This window comes from Triturus cristatus, chromosome 5_1, assembly GCF_964204655.1.
Source record: "Triturus cristatus chromosome 5_1, aTriCri1.1, whole genome shotgun sequence".
Classification (NCBI taxonomy): Eukaryota; Metazoa; Chordata; class Amphibia; order Caudata; family Salamandridae; genus Triturus; species Triturus cristatus.
In genome coordinates, this window is record NC_140587.1 from 297,592,648 (window position 1) to 297,609,937 (window position 17,290).

Sequence of the window (17,290 nt, forward strand, 5' to 3'; positions counted from 1 at the left end):
GAACACGCCCATGAAAAATTGAGTCAGTAGCTATGTTATTAGAACACACAGCTGTCAGAAACATTGAGCCTGTACCCAAGCAGAGGTGCAGCCATAGCCCTTCCGTACCTTACGCATTGATTACAGTGAAGCATGTGTAATCCTTAGATGATGGAACTTTTGCTTTCAAATTCCACCTATTCCAGTTACAGCAACTTGGAGCCAAATTCCACTGTGATGTTGAATGTTCCACGGATCAGATGTGTGGAAGTGCTAAGGCTTGCACAAGTTATATAGTCGCATGAAATCAAAATATTGTAGTCAAATGAAGCATGTCCAGGCCGGGGCTGGACATAGGCAGGATATAACAGAAAAATATCTTTATTTCTCCTTGTTTTCCCTTTTTCTCTGTGTGCTGCATTCTGCAGCACACCATAGAAAGAGGAAAAAACCTCTAGTGATTGTTTTTGTACAGGAAGATTTCCCTTCATTGGCGCATGGCAGCCCATTGTTCGCCAGCGCTGGGGAACAGGATAGGAATGCACGTATCTGATAGATACAGAGCATTCCTGCCCTTTTCCTTTGCCGTACGGCAGCTCAGCAGGAAGGCCTGCGGGGCTTCGCTATGGCAAAATCTTTTAAATACGACCCTGGGTCTCTAGTTGACAGAGGTATGCACCGTGTCCAAGTGAGGACCACCATTCTAGCTAGAGTAAGTCAGATACACACCCTGAATTAACCTTGTCTCACCCACACACAAAATAATCCCCACCAGGTTTGAAAAATAGAGGTTAATTTAATGAACAAAACAAGAACAAAAACAACAAATATCTAATAGGTAGAACTATAGTTAGGATTTTTTAAAGACTATCTTCAAATATAGTGCTTAGAAACATAAAACGCCAACCTGCGCTATCTGGTCGCGCTGAACAGGGTAAAATCAGAAAAGTCCGACCGACCACGATGGAGCGCGGGTCGGATACCAGAGCCACGTAGGACCCGCTGCAAACAGTATCTTCACAGAGGAAGCTTCGACATCGAGGGGAAAAATGCGAGGAGCCGTCGGAGGTGTTGTGTAGGCATCTATCCATAGAATTGTAGGCGATGCACCGGTTCTGAAACGCACAGTTGGGAGATGTGTTGTCGTGGAACCTCTGGCGATGAAGGCAATGCGTCATTGTCGAGCTGTTCAGCCGGTGATGAAATGTCCTCTGAGCCACGGCGATTTGACAGTTCCAACTGGCGCAATGTCAATGTGCAGATTATGCAGAAAGCAGCCAGAAAACCCACTTCAAAGGCCCCAGGACTGATTTGGCACCCCTTGCCGGTGCAAAACTTATAGTTGGCAGAGTCCAGCGGCTGTAGCAGGGTTGAATGATGTCTTTGATGTCCCTGAGGATTCAGAAAAGGAGCCAAACCAGCAAACCCTTGGAGTCACTTAGTTCTGGGGACATAGAGATGCAGGTTAAGTCCTTCTCACTACCAGGCAAGGAGGGCAGTAGGCAGCAGGGCAGGCAGAGCAGAGCAGGAGTCCAGAAGATTCCAACAAAGTGACAGTCCTTTCAGCCCCACAGCAGTCCTCCTTCTTGGCAAAGTGTCCTCAGGTCCAGAAGTGTACTGAGTTGGTGGTGTCAGGGGTCCACCACTTATACCCATTGTGCCTTTGAAGTGGGGTAATACCAAATCATTCGTCCCGAGGAACAACTGGTTTTGAGTTTCCTAATTTGCATTTTCATAAAATGAAATCGCAAATTAGGAAATGTTAAAGCAAGGGTGATGTTCAGCCTAAAGCTGAACCCCGAAAAAAAAGTGCACACATGCCCTAGGGACATGTGTGCGCTTTATTGCACTTAAAAAAATTGCACATGGTTACCATCGAGTTTGAGTGGATGGTAATAGCATTTCCTAAATGCCCAATTCACATTTTTGAAATTCTTTGTACATGTGCATAGGAATTCACAAATAGGAAATCCCTATTTGCGATTCCCAAACTGCCTTTGTCCATGCCAAAAGGCTATTTAGCATTCCTTAAAGGGCCGAAATAGCGATTCGGCCTGTTAGGAAATGTTAAATAGCTTCGTACATCTGACCCCAACGGCAATAATAGTACACAGGGAAATATTCAATTTGCATGGATTTGCATACACATTGGGATTTTTTATGAACGCAAGACAAGTGGAAAATCTCTGTAAATAATAAGGATACCTGTGGTGTGTATGTTTTTGACATTTTCTATATTATATTTGAACCGACCACAGTTTGAACTAGTGAGGAAGCCTAAATTATTATCTACGTGGCAGTAATTCAATGTATTGCCACCCTTTTGCCATGTTATACTGCCTTGCACAATTATACTGATATACTTATTTCACATAAATTCATTGCAGAGTTTCCTGGCCTGCAAAAATATTAAGAACTTCCTTGATACAAAATTTCTCTAGTGAGATTTGCCTCCCTACTCCCATCACAAAAGCTAATAAATGCTGCACGTTCGCAAAAAAAAGAATATGTATTATGTGAGCATGCACAATGTGATGAGTTTCGATTTATAGGATGCTGTCATACACCATCTCAGCTTTCGGCAGCTGTTAAAGTGTATTTAATCGATTCACACTTTGGCAACATTGGAACTGAATGTCATCAACATCTTAAAATCAATGTGCAGCTAGGGGCCTTCAAGTCACAAATTGCAGACATGATGTATGATAATAGCATTTCCTCCAGTGTCAATAAATATTTATTCAGGGAACATCTGGAGAGAGTCGCACGAGCTTCTGCGTGAGCAAATCCTTATTCATTAGTGGGAAATAGATTACAGAAAATAAGTTTCCCTGTTCACAACTCTACTCGGGGCCCATAAGTTCAGTTTAGACACACAAATGATCGATTTGAGAGTACGAGGTATTCACAAAGGGTAACTGCACTTGTAAATCCATTTGCTTAAGTCAGGGCTGGATTGGCTGTAGTGGGCACCGGGCGTTTTCCTGATGGGCTGGAAGGGTGGGGGCCGGTTTTTGAGCGATGTCAGTTTTGTTACTGTAGACGATTTTTCTGCAGTGCTGCAATATCAGCCCCTTGTAACAAAACTGGCAGCAGTGCTAAAGCGGAAGTGCTGCTTCTCGCTAGCACTCCCCCTCGCCGCGGCCAGTCCGGCAGAATTGCCAGGGCGGATTTGTATTCCCAGTCTATCATGCCACGGAGTAATCTTGCACATGAGCAATTCCTCCTCCAAGGGCAGGTGGTGGGCATTGCAAAGTGAGATGCCCTAGACATTTGGGTACAGCCACAAATTCAAGAACTTGTTCATATTTTCAAACATTTCTACAATCCATTCTTACCCTGGAAATGGTCACATTCCTATCAAAAGTATAAGTCAATCGCTTTTCGAAAAAGGAACAAAATTGGTGGGACTTTATGGTAACATGTCACAAAGCTCCAAGTGGAATATTAGAATCTGAATTTGGTCAACTAATTGTCATCTGTAGTCGTTGATCAATTTTAATGTTTTCTTCTTGGGCGCAATTTCAAGAGTTTTTTCAACAGCAATGTTTCACCACATGGTATAGCGGCGCTGCACGCAGAACTTTAACCACATATACAAGATATTCTTACATAAAAAATCATCAAACCAGAAAGCATTCAAGCAAAGAGAGGGTTTAGAAGGAGAAGGCGGGAAGGTGAGGAAGGATGGGAGCGGTCAATGTGTTGTGTGGTAGTTTTGTAATCAAACAGAAAAAGAGTGACCATGGGTTAGGGTAGGGATGAGAGGGGTGTCGATAGGTAGACAATGGGAGAGAGTCAAATTGAGTTTGTCCCTGGGGGGTATTTGAGCTGTGCAAAAGTTGGTCGCACACTGCTCGTCACACCAGCAAGTTGCCCCAAAGGACTGTGGTAAATGTAGTGGCGACGGCGGGTACGCCTATGCCACGATGTATAAAGAACAGTATGTGTTGCGTTAGCCATCCCTGGACACGTGTTTCGAGGTAGTTGCCTCTCGTCAGCAGGGAGCAGGTCAGTGTAAAGGGGTGCCGTGTGGACTGCCAAAATGTAATTAAAACAGGTCAAGTACCTCTCATGGCGCGCAGGTGCAGATCCAAGGCTCGTCAGCCCGTTGGCTCAAGGGAGCCATAATAAATTATGCAAAAGTTGGTCGCACACTGCTCGTCACACCAGCAAGTTGCTATCGTGAGCTATCGGGCTGACGAGCCCTGGTTCTGCACCTGCGCGCCATGAGAGGTATTTGACCTGTTTTAATTACATTTTGGCAGTCCACTCGGCACCCCGTTACACTGTCCTGCTCCCTGCTGACGAGAGGCAACTACCTCGAAACACGTGTCCAGGGATGGCTAAATGCAACACATACTGTTTTCTTTTTACACATCGTGGCATAGGCGTACCCGCCGTCGCCACTACATTCACCACAGTCCTTTGGGGCAACTTGCTGGTGTGACGAGCAGTGTGCGACCAACTTGTGTTCAAATTATTACGGCTCCCGTGAGCTATCGGGCTGACGAGCCCTGGTTCTGCACCTGCGCGCCATGAGAGGTATTTGACCTGTTTTAATTACATTTTGGCAGTCCACTCGGCACCCCGTTACACTGTCCTGCTCCCTGCTGACGAGAGGCAACTACCTCGAAACACGTGTCCAGGGATGGCTAAATGCAACACATACTGTTTTCTTTTTACACATCGTGGCATAGGCGTACCCGCCGTCGCCACTACATTCACCACAGTCCTTTGGGGCAACTTGCTGGTGTGACGAGCAGTGTGCGACCAACTTATGTTCAAATTATTACGGCTCCCGTGAGCTATCGGGCTGACGAGCCCTGGTTCTGCACCTGCGCGCCATGAGAGGTATTTGACCTGTTTTAATTACATTTTGGCAGTCCACTCGGCACCCCGTTACACTGTCCTGCTCCCTGCTGACGAGAGGCAACTACCTCGAAACACGTGTCCAGGGATGGCTAAATGCAACACATACTGTTTTCTTTTTACACATCGTGGCATAGGCGTACCCGCCGTCGCCACTACATTCACCACAGTCCTTTGGGGCAACTTGCTGGTGTGACGAGCAGTGTGCGACCAACTTGTGTTCAAATTATTACGGCTCCCGTGAGCTATCGGACTGACGAGCCCTGGTTCTGCACCTGCGCGCCATGAGAGGTATTTGACCTGTTTTAATTACATTTTGGCAGTCCACTCGGCACCCCGTTACACTGTCCTGCTCCCTGCTGACGAGAGGCAACTACCTCGAAACACGTGTCCAAGGATGGCTAAATGCAACAGATACTGTTTTCTTTTTACACATCGTGGCATAGGCGTACCCGCCGTCGCCACTACATTCACCACAGTCCTTTGGGGCAACTTGCTGGTGTGACGAGCAGTGTGCGACCAACTTGTGTTCAAATTATTACGGCTCCCGTGAGCTATCGGGCTGACGAGCCCTGGTTCTGCACCTGCGCGCCATGAGAGGTATTTGACCTGTTTTAATTACATTTTGGCAGTCCACTCGGCACCCCGTTACACTGTCCTGCTCCCTGCTGACGAGAGGCAACTACCTCGAAACACGTGTCCAGGGATGGCTAAATGCAACACATACTGTTTTCTTTTTACACATCGTGGCATAGGCGTACCCGCCGTCGCCACTACATTCACCACAGTCCTTTGGGGCAACTTGCTGGTGTGACGAGCAGTGTGCGACCAACTTGTGTTCAGGGTATTTGAGCTGTATACAGTGTCCATCCATTAGGTATCTTGTGAAGAGGAGACTCTTGGGCCTTTTTTGGAAGGAGAGGATATTGGGAGCCATTCTTAGTTGAGGCAGACGGTATTCGAGATGTCAAGGTTGGATACAGGTGAAGTTTGTCTTTGAGCTAGAGATGTTCCAAGTTTAGGGAATTCAAGCAAAAGAGAGTTTTTGCTATGGGGTTTTCTAGATCTGCTGGAGATTTTCAGTAGTTCAGATTGGTAGTTAGATCTGTTTTCATGCAGGCTTTAAATGTTAGGCAGCAGATTTTGAATATTTATTCATGCTTCAACGATAGCTTGGTTATCGTACTGACATATGGATGTTAGGGCGTATATTGCGTGTGGCTTATACAAAGGGTGACCACCTCCTTCCGTGGTATTTCAGACACTGTTTCCAGTTTTGAACTTTACTGTTGAGATAATTAGACTAATATCCTAGAAAATAATGAGTTGCAGGTAAGATGCTTGGGACTGGAAATAGTGTCTCTAATGACCTAGAGCAATAGTGGTCACCCATTTTATATAGGTTGTCCTCCAAACTTAAATGGAGGGAACAACAATCAGTGAGGTCCTAAAGAGAAAGACAGCAGTGAGAAAGAATAGATATATGCCTCATAATCTTTACAAATAGTATTAAGTTAAGACATTGATTTAGTATCCACTATACATCAAGCACCTTACTCCATTAGGGTAGAATGGTTACACTTTGAGCACATCCTTTGGGTATCTTGGAAGTCGAAGGTCACATTCCAGACCCAGTTGAGCGTGTGACCGCCATTGTAGTGGGATGGAGACCGGCCAACAAGTAGTCTGCAGTTCCACCTGACATATTTTGACGAGACCGCCATGTAGGCGATAGAAAACATGCATTTTAGTATTGTGGCTAGTACTGCGTCCTGGAAAAGGGCAGCAGCACCAGCTCCCATAATAAAAGGCATGTTTTTAAACATCCATGCACCGTGTGCCAGACACCATGTGGTGCCTGGCGCACGGCGCATGGATGTTTGGGGTGGTGCCTGGCGCACGGCGCATGAATGTTTGGGGGGTCACCACATGTGCCCCCATGGCTACATAGCGGAGGCCCATGGGGGATATGGGCCTTGCTAGTGGCCCCAAAAGTCCCTTTCTGACAGCCTTTCTATGGCGGTAGGACCACCATGAAAAGGCTGTGGGAAATGGACATCATAATCCCTACTAAGGTGTCTGCGCAGGCACCACCTTCATTATAGGGATTACTGTCTGCCCGCCGCCCGACGGGCTCCTTGAGCCTGTCGGAGGCAGTAGTCTTTTCCCCCACCTGCTGCGCTCCGACCACCGGTAATGTAATCTGGCGATTGGACCGTTGACCTAGATGTCGGGCTGATCACCATCAACTGTCTGTTGGTGGTGATCCACCCGACATCATAATGAGGGCCTTAGTTTTCTGCATTATTTGCATAATTCCCGCAACATTTTTACTAAGATGCTCAGTGCTTGCCTTCAGAGACACACTTAAGGGTACTAAAATTCTCTAGATTTCTGTCTGCTTCCGTGCATCTGTGGTTCTTCTTTTGTTAACAATACCTTTTAGTCAAGATTGAAAACAGCTGCAGACTCTCTAGATCTTTACATAATGCCTTTTAATGTAATAGTAATTATTTGTACTTCTCTGTCCCTAATAACACGCCTCTTTGTTTTCCTCGTCTTTGATGTAGTATTGACTATATACAACTCTGATCAACTTAAATATTCCTCAATAAGTAGAAGCCGTGCTTCCTGAAACTGACATCTTTCTGATTATCAGTGGAGGATGGTCTACCAGCGACAATTTTTAATATTTTTTGGTGGTGCTGGCATTGCAACTAGTATGACGCCTTTCTGAGATATTAATGCCCACTGTGCAACTTCCAGTCTCAGCCTCGAAAACATTTTTTTAACAGGGTATTTCATGCCGCTTTATAGAATTCTGTCTTAATTGATAGGTAAGTCTCTTTACCTGTTACTTTGCAATTCATATTTACAATGTGCAGTCGTTTTTTCTGGGTGTTGTAGAAACTTGGGTTTCCTATGCGTTGATATTTGATATGAGTTACAGTTGTTCCCTACTTCTAGCGCTTCCAATTGTATTTTCAAAAGGCTCTAGAAGCAATTGATCTTCGGCTGTCTCCTTCAACATTATTCAAACGTATATTATATCATTTTAGACTTTCAGCTATTCGCTTCCTCATCTATTGCTTGAGAATTCTCCATATGATGGACTTTTTTGGAACTAATTCAAGCAGAAATTGCGATACTGTTCATTTTAAGTGGATTTTTACTAAGAGAGAAAAAGTAGGGGGCTATCAACTTTGTAAGTAGTTCATCCTAGTTTTACATTCGTTTCATTTCCCTGGCTCACTGCATGTATATATCATTTCCCAGGTCATCAGTTATAATTATATACTTTTCAATGTTGTGAATTTCTCTGTGAGCCATGATGCCATTATGCTTGTAGTTTGTGTTAATTTCATGCAGAGACTCAATCTACGCACCTTGACAAAAGAGAACACACACCCTAGCTCTCCCACTTGCAAGGCTGGGGGTTGCCCTTACTTGCAGACCTTAAACTCATTATAATAGTGTGACAGCGCAGAATGACTCGCTCAGGATGGTGTTTGGACAGAATATAAAAAAAGTCTTCATACAATAATATTGTTACAGGAATATCGTGATGTCAGTTATATCATGGTCCTAAGTATTGAAGCTAAGAATATAGTTTTAATTTTGATGTAAAATATATTGTTTAATAAAGTCTGTTGTAGGGATTCTGTGTAAACAGAACTATGCCTGTGACCAGAGAACGTCAGTATGCAGTATACCATACCACGCCAATATCTATGACACCTAATCCAAACTAACTCATAGTGCTTTACCTGCCCTCCTAACCTTCCCAGAGTGATGGGTAAGTTAGCAACCCAGAACACAACATTCTAGTCTCCTCATGGAACCGTGGAAATTGATTGTCACCTGTCGTTTTCTCAATCATGCATGTCCATAATAAACGAAACAAAGACACTAGAACGGTTTTCAGTATTTATTGAAATTACCCTGCTCTAGTAGAAAACAATGCCCCACAACTACAAAACATATGCATGTCAGCAGAGTGAGTAGCATTATAGGTACACTTTATACAACGAGAAGCCCTACCATGGTTAATTATATATCTGCCTCAGCCTAGCCTAAATTGTTAAGTTACATTGTAGTTAAGTTAATTTTCAAACTTACATGTGAAGGTGCCTTGTTATTTTGTCTAATGTTTCTTTCTGGCTTTTCTTTTTCCAGTCTGAGAGAGTGTTATTTCTTGTAGTTGTTAAGTTTTTTTCCTGTGAAAAATGGTAAGGATGTGTGCTCTTTTTATAGTGTTCACTTAATTAGGTTTATATTTGTATTAGTTAGTTTGTTTTATGGTAAATGTTATTGGTGGCTTTGTGTGTAGTTTGAGTTTTGTTTCAGTATTTTAAAAATGTATATTTGTTGGATTGTTGCATTGTTAATATATTTTAAATGTTAAATTTATTTTTTTATGTGTGGTTTAATATTTCTTTTCCTGTACTATTATTTGATATTTTAAAAATATGTTTATTTTTAATAGTATATGTATTGTGAATAGATTTATTATATATTTAAATTATTTTGTTTGTTGTTATCATATATTATAACTTTTTTGTATAGTTTAATATTTGTTAGATTTACTTTATCTGAAAAAGGAGTTTATGATTTAAAATATTGTTTTCCTTATTATTTGTAATATTATTGTAGATGATAATGTGTGTTTTGATATTGTCTCTATAATGAAATAGTTCACAATATTTTGTGTTTTGATACTTGTGTGTTCTTTATTGTTAATGATATATATGTTTACGGCAATTTTTCATCTATATTTGTGGGTTTTTTTGGGTTAAGTATGGGATAGCAATATTTTTTAATTAATATCATTTTGACAATATTTTGGTGAATAATATATTGTTTTCCACAATATTCTGTCATGGAGCCCTCAGGAGAAGCTAGCCTGATGTCACATCTGGACCTCGCATTTCCTAATCAAACACTTTCTCCTGCATATTCCAGATTGTTGTACCTCAAGCCAGTTAGTCGATCCTCAAACTCACATTGGGCCCAACAAGTCAGCACACTGCTCGTCCAATCACTACTTGAATGAATGGATCCAAATAGCTCAAAGACCTAAACACTTCATTTGCATACAGCATTTGACATAGGATAGGCAAAAGATCAATCACCTCTCACATTTTGCCACCATTCTTCCAATTATTCTGAGATGTTGTATTCATCTGTTAACATGAATTTTCAGTCTGTCACTGATTTAATTTGCAACCAGCCAGAATTCTTTCCTACATCAGCCATAAATATAATTGCAACGTATATGTAAAAATGCTTCAAAGATTCCCACTGTCAATGCAGAATTGTATAAACAAATGAGTCGTGAGATTAATCTTTACTACAAAATGGTGAGGTAATGATACTTTTACAGAGTTTTTAGTTTGCATTTACAGGAGCTATTGGCAAGGGTTCTGTATAAGGCCTTAGATGCTTCCTATTTGAGGTCCAAATAACAGGTGTTTTTCAGCTGACTCATGATAGGTAGGCAGAGGCGCCAATTGAAGGTCAAGTAAGGCCAGATAGATGCCAACGTTTCAAGACAGTCACATCAAATACATGTGCATGCAATTAATTTAAATGGAAATAATGTGTGTATTTGATGGTTACCCTAAAAACCTCACACAAATCATTCCCACCCAGATGTGCTTTGGACACATCTGCTATGAAAGCATCTGTTATGCTAAATGCGAGTTTTTCGCTGGACAGATACATTTAGCCAATAATTCCTCTAAGGAATTAGATAAAGTTGTTACTAGGCTCACTCATCCACCACCTGCTATCATCTCAACTAGCCAGGTCCTCTGTGAAGAAATGGCCACTTTTTTTCAATCTAAAGTGGAAGCTATTTATAACACCTTTAGGGACGTTGCAGGTAATACATTAGGGGATTTGGCCCATGCTGTTGAGGTAGGACCTGGCTCAAAATGTACCTTGGAGTATTTTCCTCCAATAACCTACCCAGATACTTTTAAGCTTCTTCTGTCCGCCAGATCAGGCTCACCCTATGACCTCTGCCCAGTAGCAATTGTGAAAAAGGCATCAGAACCTTTAGCTGGGACACTTACTACTATTTTTAATGCTATGTTTGCTGAAGGAATTTTTCCTAAATTGTGGAAAATTGCGTCTGTTCTGGCACTCCTAAAAAACCTAGCTTAGATAGTAAGGACCCAAGTAGCTTTCGTCCCATCTCATGCCTACCTTTGCCTTCTAAATTAGTGGAGAAATACATGAACACTGCTTTGAGCTCTTTTCTGCATGAAGCAAAGGTTCTGGATCCCACCCAGTTTGGGTTTAGAGAGGGTCACAGTACTGAAACTGCCCTCCTTAAATCCACGGAAGAGATTAGGAAAACACTGGACCAGGGAGGAATGGTGGTATTGATCCTCCTTGATCTCTCCACTGCCTTTGACACGGTCCACCATGGGGTTCTGATGGATCGTTTATGGGGCTGCGGAGTGAGAGATAAAGCTTGGTCTCTCTCCTTAAATCTTTCCTCTCTGATAGAAGCCAGACTGTCTCACTAGGTGAGTTTGTTTCCAAACCTTTCTCTCTTCCTTGTGGAGTGCCTCAGGGGTCTTCCCTGAGCCCAACGCTTTTTAATGTTTATGTCTCCTCTCTGGCCCCATTGATTGAATCCTTCGGCTTTGGTCTAACATCTTACGCCGATGACACTCAAATCGTCATCTCTCTCAACCAGATCAGGAAGAGGCAACGGGTGAGAGGTTTCACGATTGCATGGGGGCAGTGGGAGATTGGATGCTGAACAATTGTTTAAAATTGAATGCTGGCAAAACAGAAGTGATTCGGTTCGGGAATAATGTTAATCTTTGGACCCCTGGTTGGTGGCCTGAGGCCATGGGTACTCTCCCAGCACCCTCCAGGAAAGTTAAGAATTTGGGGGTGTTGCTGGATGAACACCTTGATATGCATGATCAAGTAAACACCGTGGTCTCTGCCACCTCGTATACTCACAGGACCTTGAGGAAAGTTCTGCCCCTGTTGCCGGCAGATCGCAAGCAGACAGTGGTGTCGGCCCTGATTATGTCAAGACTTGATTACTGCAACAGCCTTTACTTAAACATTCATGAACGCAGCGTTCAAAAACTTCAGATGCTCCAGAACGCAGCAGCCAGGTTGCTTATGGGGATTCCAAAATTCGCTTCCATCTCCAGTACAATCAAAAAACTACACTGGCTGCCAGTAAAAAACGAATACTTTTTAAATCTCTGTGTTTGGTTTTTCGAGCGCTCCATGATATAGGTCCACTCCATTTGATGCGACAATTTCAATGGTATGTGCCTGGAAGATCTTTACGCTCATTTGGAGCCAAACTCACTGTTGTGCCCACCTCTAAGAGAGTCAGATGGGGAGGCAGAAGCTTTTCCGTTGGGGCAGCTAAGGCCTGGAACAAACTTCCTGTTGTCTTAAGAAACTGTAATGACTTATTTATTTCCAGGAAGGCGCTAAAAACATGGTTGTTCTAACTCTCTTAGTTTTAACTTTAGGAGGACTGTAGCAAGCGCCGGGACACCTTCGGGTAGCTGCGCGCTCTATAAGTTTTCTTAACATAACATAACATAACATAACAAAGAGTTTGAGCACCTTTTAAAAAGCCCTCCCTAGAAATGATCTGACAATCCTGCTATACGTGCATCAGCACATTTTAAAATGGCCGTATAAATACGTATAAAAAGAAAGACATTTGGACTCACTCAGAGTTGAGTTGATGTGGAATAAAGTTGATGGACACCCTATCTGTCACATCAAGAGTGTATTGTTGTCAATAACACTCTAAGCCAAAACATCTGCCACTTGTTGGTGAATGACCTACTCCACCAAAACTGTAAATAAGGCTCATAGTCTTTTCTAGGAGACTCTATTCCAAGTCTCTTGAATTTAGTTCAAATTCAGAAACCTAATTTAAATATTTTAAAGTTCCTCTATATTATCCTCCAACTACCATTTTGTCAGCAAGCGTTTCTTAGGACTATGCCGTGAAGAAAAACAGTGGAATTGTGGTTAATCTATTTGTTTTCACACCTACAGGAGGTAAAAAAGAATCTATTACACAAGGACTCTGCATCTCCACTAATTGTCTGACTGTCCAAAATTGGTCTAAAATATCCAGAAATGTGCCAGATTTTCAGGACATCCAAATAAAATGCATTTACATACAATGAATTTAAATTTAGCTAATTTACTCAGAAAAAAGATCTCCTGAAAGTCTGCCAAATATTGGCTCACCTAGACCTACATTGGACACCGAACACGTCAGAGAGTTTTCACCACATAATCAAGGTATACATACAACTAAAGGATAGGGGCAGTCAAGTTTTCACAGAGAACCTTTGAACATTTCCAAATATTCATTCAAAGACTTTAACAGCTTTCCGACTTAAAGATCATTCGGGCTGCATGCTTCAACAGAATAGGATATGCCACAAATACATTGCAACCTCATTGCCAGTCAGGACAATAAGAGTGATAATTAACAGACAGCAGCTGTTGGCTTTTAGCTGGAGGGCTGTATAATTTATTTATTAGCATAGCTGCATCTGATTACCATGTTTTTGATGGCATGCCACACCAGCTTGAAATAAATGTAGTCTTATTGTAAGCAGGAAAGACAGTAACGTTTGTAACCTTGCTTCATTTATTGGTCACAATTACTACCTTAGACCTAATTATAAGTTTAGCGGTTCGACCGACCGACCGACCGAACTCTGTGTCCATGGCCTCCAGTAGACCACAGCACTGGCAGTCTTCAGTCTGCCGTATTACTAGTTTACCAAGGTGTCAGCGGTGCGGCTACAGAGATCTTGCAGCAGTGGTGATTATTTTTCTATATGCCTGTGTGAACATTTCAACTGCATATGTGTCAAATGCACACTTATGCATCATACATGTGGAAAAATACCACTTACCCATTACCGGAGTCCGGCCCATATGAGTGCAGTCCAGGCAATGGGTATGTGGCACAAAAAAGACTCACCTATATATCGCCGCAAACAGGGTTGTAATCCCCTGGTTGAAGATGCTGCTGTGAAGGGGGGGCTGAAAAAAGGGATCCACTTTGAACTCTGATGAGAAGAAAAGGAAAGGAGTGAGTACACAGCACAAATCCTTTGTTTCTGCCAACTTGATGCTGGCGGTCCCACTGCCGCGGTTGGCTCTTGAGAAAACCAACTCGTAATACGGACGGCAGGGAAACTACTCGCTATCGTCCTATGGCAGCTGTTTTTCCCCGACCACAACCCCTGTTGTCTGTGGTGTGCTGGCGGTGTTGGCGGTACAGCCACGGTCTTTGCAATAGCAATCCGCCTAACTCGTAACACGGCGGTTGGACCACCGAGCTCGCAGCAGTCAGACCGCGGATACTGCGGTTCATGGACCGCCAAACTAGTAAAGAGGCCCTTAATCTAAAAGAAATTAACTACTTGAAGTGAAAATTATGCAAACTTTAATTTGAAAAATATTTATCAATGGTAAACCTAGTTTCCTAAATTTGTGACTCTCAAGGCCCTGGACGACTTATATGTTTTGAGATAGCTTGACAGGAAGGACTCAAACAGTGGTTCGGTGTGCATAAATATTTGTGGTTTGTGGTATTTATATGCATTCTCAACCAACATCATCATCATATATTTTGTACTCTGTACACTTAAGTATAATAATGAACCTCACTTAGCCATCTGGGTGTCATACTTAGAAGTTTGCTCATACATTCTTCATGCCCCTGATGCAGTAAAACATTATAGGTTCAACAACATACAAATACACAGGCATTGAGAACAGCCAGGCAAACATATAAGCCACTCATGCATTCGGTGAAGATGCATCATTGGCTTTAATCACCTCCATACATGATGTACTCTTACAATTCTTACTATTCATTGCTCTGAAAAAGGAGCTCAACCACCCTCCATGGCAGGAACCCAAAAGTGGCTTACATCTGCTCTTGTAGAAGCTAGTAAGTAGTAAAATAGCATGAAATCCATAATTTTGTGTGAGGTTATTCTCAAATCCTGGATGACAAGGACCCATCTACCCGGTTTCTTACCTGGGGTTGGTAGCCCTAAATGTAGTGACCCAGTTTGTTTCCTTCCTACTGCCAAAACAGACGTTGTCTGGTCTAGGTTCCTGTGCCATCTCACCATCTTCTTCCCTCATGAAGACACAATGGTTAGGTACTTTAAGAGGGGTCCCATCTTGGAATCATGCTTAATCACAACCACTCTCCTACAGGAGCACACCCTATGGTTTATCTTAAGAAGAAAACAATCATTTCAGATTCAGGCATACTGAATCATCTCATTCTTGATTCCATTTAGATATACACAGCCCCATTTAGAGTTTGAGTAAGCAGGAGACTCCACCCTGACAAACACACAGTTGACGCACCTCACTTAGAGGAGTCGAAGTTGTAGGCTTCTGTCAGGCTCATCACTGATGCCCGATTAGGCTCACAGGGCATGGGGACTCTGGAGAAGGGGCCAGAGAAAACTGAAGTGTCTGGGAGTTCTAGACCTCTGACTGACTTTTCACTACACTTACCTCCTGGTTAGAGGTGCACTTCCAAGGCCTTAGAGACAGAGCCATATTTGTGACCTTGGTCTGGCATAGTATTGTGAATTGTTGTGGATCTTTACTTCTTCCCTCACATTTAGGGCCTAATTATGAGTCTGGCAGTCTAAGGACTGCCAGACTCCTGGTGGTGTGGCAGTGGTAGTCTAGCCACTGCCGCGCCAGCGGTCCAACCGCCCTATTACGAGTTGGGTGGTCGGACCATAATTGGACCGCTGCCTCCGCCAGGGAACCGCTGTTCCCTGGCGGTAGCGCAGCAGTCAGGCAGGCTGGCGGCAGCAACTTTTGGCAATGTAGGGGCAGGAAGCCCACCACCGCCGTGGCCCTGCACCACCAAGAGTCGCTAACGCCCACCAGATTACAAGTAATCTTGTGGTCTGATGGGCGAGTGGCGTGGCTGTTCCCATGGCAGTGCCTCTTTCAAAGATGGAACGGGGCGCATGCACACAGGGGGGCACATTTTGTGCCCCCTTGCATGCATCCCCAGGCATTGGGGGCCCCCTATTGTTTCAGCACCGCCAGTGTTTCCATGGAGGAAAGACCTCCATGAAAGCGCTGGTAGTACAATGGCCCTGACTGCTGTGCTACCGTCAGGGAACAGTGGATCCCTGGCAAAGCCAGCGGTCCAATTATGGTCCGACCGCCCCACTCGTAATAGAGTGGTCTGACCACCGGTGTGGCGGTGGCTAGACCGCCACTGCCGCACCACCATGAGTCTGGTGGTCCTCGGACACCAGACTCCTAATTAGGCCACAAGTCTAGCTTTTTATTGTATTTGGTACCCTAGATTATCCTTATCGTACTTATCTTCTCATTCCTGACTCATCTGGGTGGGTTATAGTGGCATGCTTTAATCCCAAACTGAAATTCAGATCTGCTGAAGGGTTTAACACAGCAACATGTCCCGCCGAAACTGGCAAGCCTCTCAACACTTGTATATCTTATGAGTTCACTCTAGCTAGCGTTTCTGATTCACCTGTAGACCTCTGTCTGCACAACAGCCTGTTGAGTGAGCTCCCATTCCTCCAAAACAGAGGCAGTCCCGTGCTGTCCCTCGTCTGAGCTGATTCCATTCTGAAGAGTGAGATCCACCCCAGTGTCTCTCTCTTTCACTCTCCATCCCTATTTTCCACAGATTCCTACATGCACAGAGGTTCAGGGATATTCGATGGAGCATCAAGTGGATTTGAACATCCACAGCCTGACTATTTGCAGTGATGGAACCTCAACTGGCCTCACTGATGGATTAGCATTTGAGAAACACCAAACTTTTAAATAGCTTAGCCATGATTACTTCATAGACTTGGATCCCATGCTGTAGAATTCTTCCCGAAATCTGAGGACTATAAGTGATCTTCTCTCTTTCATAAGAGTTCTAAAAACTCATTTGTTTTGCACACACATTAATTAAGCTCAGAGAGTGTTGAACTGGCCAGAAAAAGATATGGGGTCACATGTAAGTAGCTTTTTCTTGGTTTGCAAACTGTCCGATTCGCAGAATCTGGTTGTTTGTGAATGGTTAAAAGCCTTTTTCTATATACCAAACCCTATTTTGTGATTTGTTAACATTAGGAAGGGGTAGTTTTAAGGGCGTCCCTTCCTAATAACGACTCACAGTGGTATGTTTGAATGTTTTGCTACCAAAATGCGGGCGTGAAATATTTGCTTTTTACCACCAAATTCAATTAGTTGGGAACCAATTAGCAAATGGGAAGGGGTCCTTCAGTGACGCCTTCCCCTTTGTGAATGTATGTGAAAATGGACCACCGACTACGCTTAAAAAATGAAAAAAAAGTTCCTTTTTTTTAAAAAACGCATCCCGTTTTCCTCTAAAAGCAAACAC